Source organism: Bubalus bubalis, chromosome 14 (assembly GCF_019923935.1).
Source record: "Bubalus bubalis isolate 160015118507 breed Murrah chromosome 14, NDDB_SH_1, whole genome shotgun sequence".
In the NCBI taxonomy this organism is placed as follows: domain Eukaryota; kingdom Metazoa; phylum Chordata; class Mammalia; order Artiodactyla; family Bovidae; genus Bubalus; species Bubalus bubalis.
This window is the reverse complement of record NC_059170.1, coordinates 78,187,398-78,193,294: the sequence shown is the minus strand read 5'-3', so window position 1 is coordinate 78,193,294 and position 5,897 is coordinate 78,187,398. Positions and strand designations below refer to the sequence as shown.

The 5,897-nt window shown below is 43.6% G+C and overlaps 1 long non-coding RNA gene across 1 annotated transcript; it reads right to left on the bottom strand.

The window, feature by feature from the left end:
- Window positions 1-1,994: 1,994 nt before the first annotated feature.
- Window positions 1,995-5,812, bottom strand: LOC123329097. Its single transcript, XR_006544244.2, has 3 exons — window positions 5,609-5,812; window positions 5,001-5,157; window positions 1,995-2,299 (listed from the first exon to the last, which is right to left on the bottom strand). It is a non-coding gene; the product is annotated as an uncharacterized LOC123329097 (long non-coding RNA).
- Window positions 5,813-5,897: the final 85 nt, after the last annotated feature.

Genomic DNA, 5,897 nt, shown 5'->3' with positions numbered 1-5,897 from the left:
TGTGGTGCCCCTCCTCCCCTGTTTTCTCTGCAGCAATTTATCAGAGTTAAGCACATAATCTTCTTGATAGGGTGAGAGTAGGAGTCTTCTGGAGAAACCTTTTTTCATGCTGGGTGCTGGAAAGACATTCTATGGGGCAGAGTAGATTGTAACAGAAAGGGAACCAGCCTCTGTGACCTTAGGAATTTGAGGTCTGTAGGCTGATGGCACCCCACTCCAGCACTCTTGCCTGGAAAATCCCATGGATGGAGAAGCCTGGTAGGCTGCATGCAGTTCATGGGGTCGATAAGAGTCGGGCACGACAGAGCGACTTCACTTTCACTTTTCACTTTCATGCATTGGAGAAGGAAATGGCAACCCACTCCAGTGTTCTTGGCTGGAGAATCCCAGGGACAGGGGAGCCTGGTGGGCTTCCGTCTATGGGATCGCAGAGTTGGACACGACTGTAGTGACTTAGCAGAAGCAGCAGCAGCAGCAGGCTGATGGAAGGAGGTGTCCTTCAGTGCCTGGAGGCTCCAATACTGTTAAATTTTCATCCATTACTATGAATTGACCAACTTATAGCCTTGTGCTGGTCCAATGAATCTGTGCAGCTGTGTTCCGACTAAGGCATTGTGTGACCTTGACAAATCCATGTGACATTGCGTTTTGGCAGATTTCCTTGGGCAGTTGTGCTGGGTGAGGGTAATACTGGAGTTTGCTGCTGCTATCCAGGCAAAGGTGACGTAATTCCTTAATTAAATGGTCGAATTTCATTTTAGGCTCCCTTTTAGCCTGTGAATTTCCTGCATAAAGATCACCTAATTTGATGATGTGGGAATTTTGTTTCTTGGCCCAAATCCTTGTTGGCAATTCAACATGATTAAAGTGTCTGGAGAGCATCTTCAAGTAGAGCACCTTTGGTGTCCCATTGTCATCTGGTCCTTGAAGAGGTGTGTTTCTCTTGGCCCTCTTACTCAAACTTTTGATTGTTTATAAAACACTGCCAGTTGAGAAAGTAGCCTCTTGGTGGAGATTTTGAGAGATTAATCCATGCTTTAGTTATTTGGAGGCTAGAGGGCTATGACTTTCTGCTTTCAGGATCATGGCAGGTTACCCAAGAACAGATCTCCATGTTCTGAGAAAGTATTAGATGTCAAGATGCCCTGAGACTTACCTGGTGGTCCAGTGGTTAAGGCTCTGCTCTTTCACTGCAGGGAGCATGGGTTCAAACCCTGGTCCAAGAACTAAGAGCCTGCATGCCATGTGGCAAGGCTAAAAAGAAAAAAAGAGAAAGACTCTCCCTCCTCCACTGATGGGAATTGCAGTTTAAAAAAATTTGATATTGGATTCTAAGTTTAGTTAACTATTTTTTTTGTTTGTTTTTTTAACCAGGAACTGGACTGAATATATTTGCTCAATCTTTTGTCACCATATGTCCCCAGTCACCTGCTGAGAGTGGAAGCAGCAGGCAATTTAATCTGTTCACAGTATCATCTTGGGTCCCTTTGAATAAGAGCTTTCAGCAGCTCTGCTCCCTAATTGTGGAATTTACTACCAGTTTCTAGTCACAGTGCCCTGACTGTCTCTGCTTAAATAAGCCAAGGCTTTCTGCATTCCCAGAAGCATCTGAAACCCTCCAGTGGTGGGAGTGGGGGTGGTGGTGAAAGGGCATCTGAAAGAGCTGGGGAGAAATGAATGTTTATTGTTCAGTGCTCAGGTTTTCCCCTGGAAAGAGAGATGCACAGATTCATACTCACATTATTCTTATTTCTGTTTCAGGAAGACTGTGTAAGGAAAATAAGAGTAATGATAGTTAAATCAAGGAAAACAGTAGAGGGGAGGTGTGGAGAAGTGCAAGAGGCAAGAATGGAGAGGTGAGCAGAGCTTTTGGAAGAGCCAAGGAGGGAATGAATCAACCTCTTCTCTTATGTCCTTTCCTCACACTTCTTTGTAATTGCAGTGAATTTAGTGGCTTTCTTAAATCAGTGACATTCACATATATCATAGGCCTGTTCTTTTTGCTGAAATATTTATTTGCTTTGAGTTGGACTGTATGAAACATTAACCACAGACTTAGTAACGGACACTTAATGTTCTCTTGTTTTGCCGGAAGCCACTGCCCAAGGATTAAAGACCTCTGGGGTGGGTAGAGCCCCTTCTGATGCCTTGAACATTCCCAGAGATGCTGCAGCCAGACCCCAGACTCTGGTGGTGGCTGGCTCAAGTTCCCTTCGACAACTATCACACCCGTAAGCCTCTGAGATGTGCTCTGAGATCCAGCATTTTTCCTTTGTTTCTTCTTCATTTAATTTATTAACTGTAAGATTAAGAGAGCACACTTATAAAAATTCTGGTAAAAGAAAAGTGGTGGAAAGAGTGAGCAGATTTATAAATATGATTTCATCATAAGCTTCCCAGGGGAGTTGGAAATCCTTTGCTATTGCTCTATAAGGAGTCTATAGAAGGGCTCACGGGAAAGATGTCTCATCAGAGGGTGCAAGAAATGGTGTGAATCCCAAGGCTCCTAATGACCTGTACTAGGGACATAAATGACATTGGACAAGTAAAGATTTCAGTTTTCAAATGGTTAAACACACACAGGCACACCATCTGGACCTCAATAAGATAAGTGCTGCCATCTTGGCAGAATGAGAAGAAATGTTACTCAGGAGGCCTAGCAGAGAGCTGGGACTCTGAGACTCTCACCCAGTTTTTAATGGAATCAGATTACTTATGAGACTTTGGGCATTAAAGGCAGCATCTCTTTTCACTGCTGAGCTTGGAGCCCTTTTGTCCCTGTTATGACATGTGAAGAAAATCTGCTACAGGGCTCTCCACTCTGCACAGGGAGCCACAGTGCATCCATGGTGATGGAGTTTCCTTATTTATAATCAGATTCAGGAACCAAAATTATGTTTTCTAAGAGAAAGCAGTGTCCTTTATGCTGGGAAAATGTAACCATCTGCCTCTGTTATGAGTCAGTGTCCTTTCGAAGGAGAGCTGTTCCAGGTGAGGTGGGCAAGGGTCTGAGAACTGGACAGACTTGAAGGATAGGCTGGTCACAGGGGTCATAAAGGTTCCTGTCAGAGGAAGCAGTGAACTGAGTCAAAGCCAGGTAGGACCAGAGGCTGGGAGGAGGGCGGGGATCCCCAGCATCTCTGGTCTGGGCTGGAGGTAGAACTTGAGTTCCTGAGTTAGATGATAACTTCAAAGAGAATGGATGCTTTTACTGTTTTACTTCCTGACACCACCGCCAAGCTTAGCCCACAGTCCAGCCCATAGTGGATGCTCAGTATATATTTACTGGGAGGATGAATGAGTAAATGGATGAGGTTCTGCAGGAACTGAACAATAAATTAGGATATGTTTGTGGGTGGGGGGCAGGGAATAAGACAATGATACTACTAGTCGAGCAGGGACATTGTATCCCTTCTGGTTCCAGGCATAAGAAAGGAGGTTTTTGGAAGCAGACATGAGTTCTAATCTAATGGGTTGCTATTCTGGGTATTTATCCAGAAGAATTGAAATCAGGATCTCAAAGAGATATCTGCACCTCTATGTTCACTGAAACTTAATTTCTAACAGCCAAGATATGGAAACAACCTAGATGTCCATCAGCAGATGAATGGGTCAAGGAAGTGTGGTACATACACAGTGGAATATTATTCAGCCTGGAAAAGGGAAATCCTGCTATATGCAAAAAATTCGTGGATGAACCTGGAGAATGTTATGCTAAATGAGAGAAGCCAAACACATAAAAGCAAATACTGTATGATCTCAGTACTTAGACTGAGTATTCAGACTTACAGTAGGAGTCTAAAATAGTCAACAGAGAAGGCAATGGCACCCCACTCCAGTACTCTTGCCTGGAAAATAGTCAAAGGCATAGAACCAGAGAGTAACACAGTGGTTGCTAGGGACTGGCATGGGGAATGAGAAGTTGCTGTTCAAAGGATATAAAATTTCAATGATAAAAGATGAATAAGTTCTATGTGTCAATAGTTCACAATACTCTATTGTGCACATCAAATTTTGTTAAGAGGATAGGTCTCTTGTTAAGTGTTCTTACAATAATAATAATAAAGAATTTGTTGCAAGGATGGTTTGATATTAAACGGTCCATCTTCAGGCCCATGGGCTTTACTTTCCTGCTGGGCAGACAGAGGGCAGTGATCTGGGACTGGTTTGGAGGTAGTCATGAAAGGTCTTAGCTACGTAGATCTGAAAGGTATAGAAGCCACTTTCCTTGATTCAACTGACTCTGGAAAACTCCCATTTAAGGGCCATGTTTAAGGGTGCAGACAGAAAAGGAGCGCTGGTGTGGAAGTTTGTGCCTCCAAATCTTAGGTGGTATGTGCATGCATGCGTGTGTGTGCGTGTGTTGCCTTTAAAAGAGAATTTGAGGTTGAGTACACAAAAGGAGGTATCAGAGAAACACTTACCCCCGGAGATACACAGAGCTATCAAGAGAGAGCGTGAAACAGAGATACTGAGATATATGGACACAGAAAGGGAGCAAGAGAAACAAAGGTAATAGAAAGAGTCACCAGTAGGCCTGTTGGAATTTCTTTCCCCCCATTATTTACAACAGTTGGCATGATTGAGGATGACATGGTTCTTATCATTAATGAAAAGTCTTTAGGTCTGTTTTCTGTTAGATCTTAGAAGGTTTAGAAAAGTTAAGGTTAAAAAAGAAGACCATCATCTTCAAAATGGAGAAGAGGAACTCTAAGAAAGAGAGTCGTGTCATTATGAAATAATAAAATTATTTAAGTTCAAAAACACAGAAAATGCATCGTGATGGAGCCCAGTTCCCCAGGATCCCAGTTCCCCACCTGCTGGGTGCAGGTGATGGGACTCACCAGCAAGCCATCGTGTGGGGTGTTTTGGTTGTGAGCTCTCCCCTGAGAGTCCCTCCTATGTCTGTATCCACGTAGATGCCTGGCAGTGTGGTGACTAAAAAATATTTATGGATCAAAACATTAATGAGCAGTGCTCTTTTCTTTGTTCTTACTCACATTCAGGTGAACTCCAGGCCAGTTTTCCTCTTGGCATCTCTGCCCCACCTCGTGTGTAAACAGAAATAATTATAAATTATACTGCAGGTTAGTCAATAGGAAGTCTTCCAAACCCGGGCTCTAATTCTTCACGGGTGATAGTTCATTTCACACGGCCCTGCCAGACAGGAATAACTTATTTTAATTGGCCATCACTTGTGAACTGCAGTGTGGTCTACTTTCGAAATGACATAGGCACTTTATTGTGACTATATTTCTCTGACTCACGGTGCTCTAACTGAAGGGAGTGGGTCAGTGTTTCATCAATCATAAAAATAGAAAAGTAAAGTGGATTTCTTTCCCCAGCCCTCTCTAGCCCTCTACACAATACTCCCAGAGAATAGGTCATCACATTCAATGTCCATCCAGCTATTTTTGTAATCCCCCCAATGGAGATAGCTTAGGAGGAAAAAGCCAGAGAGACAATGATTAGGAAAGGGAAGAAGGTGAGTTCTTTTCCAAGTTTCTTTGGCCTTTTGTTAACTGCAATGGCTCAATCAAGATTCTCATAGAGTCTTGGTTCTTTATCAGAGAACATTTTGTTTTGGGGGGCTAGGATGATCATTTACCTAATGGCATTCAGACTCCTAGACCCTTCAGATGCCAGGAAGGTAGCAAAGATATGACCAAGTGTGGGCAGATGGAGCATGGGAGCGGGAAGTCCGTGTGTTCCCACTGGAAGCCTCTGTAACCACATCACCATGTGGACAGGAGACCTTGCCCTGAACCCCAGTGTCATTCTTTCTCTCCTTTAACCAAAGTCCTTTGGTTGGGAGGGGGTGGAAGGCACTCCCACTCTGCTGTTAAGAATTGCCACCTTAATAAAGACAACCTGGATGGTCAGGTGAATCCAAGTAG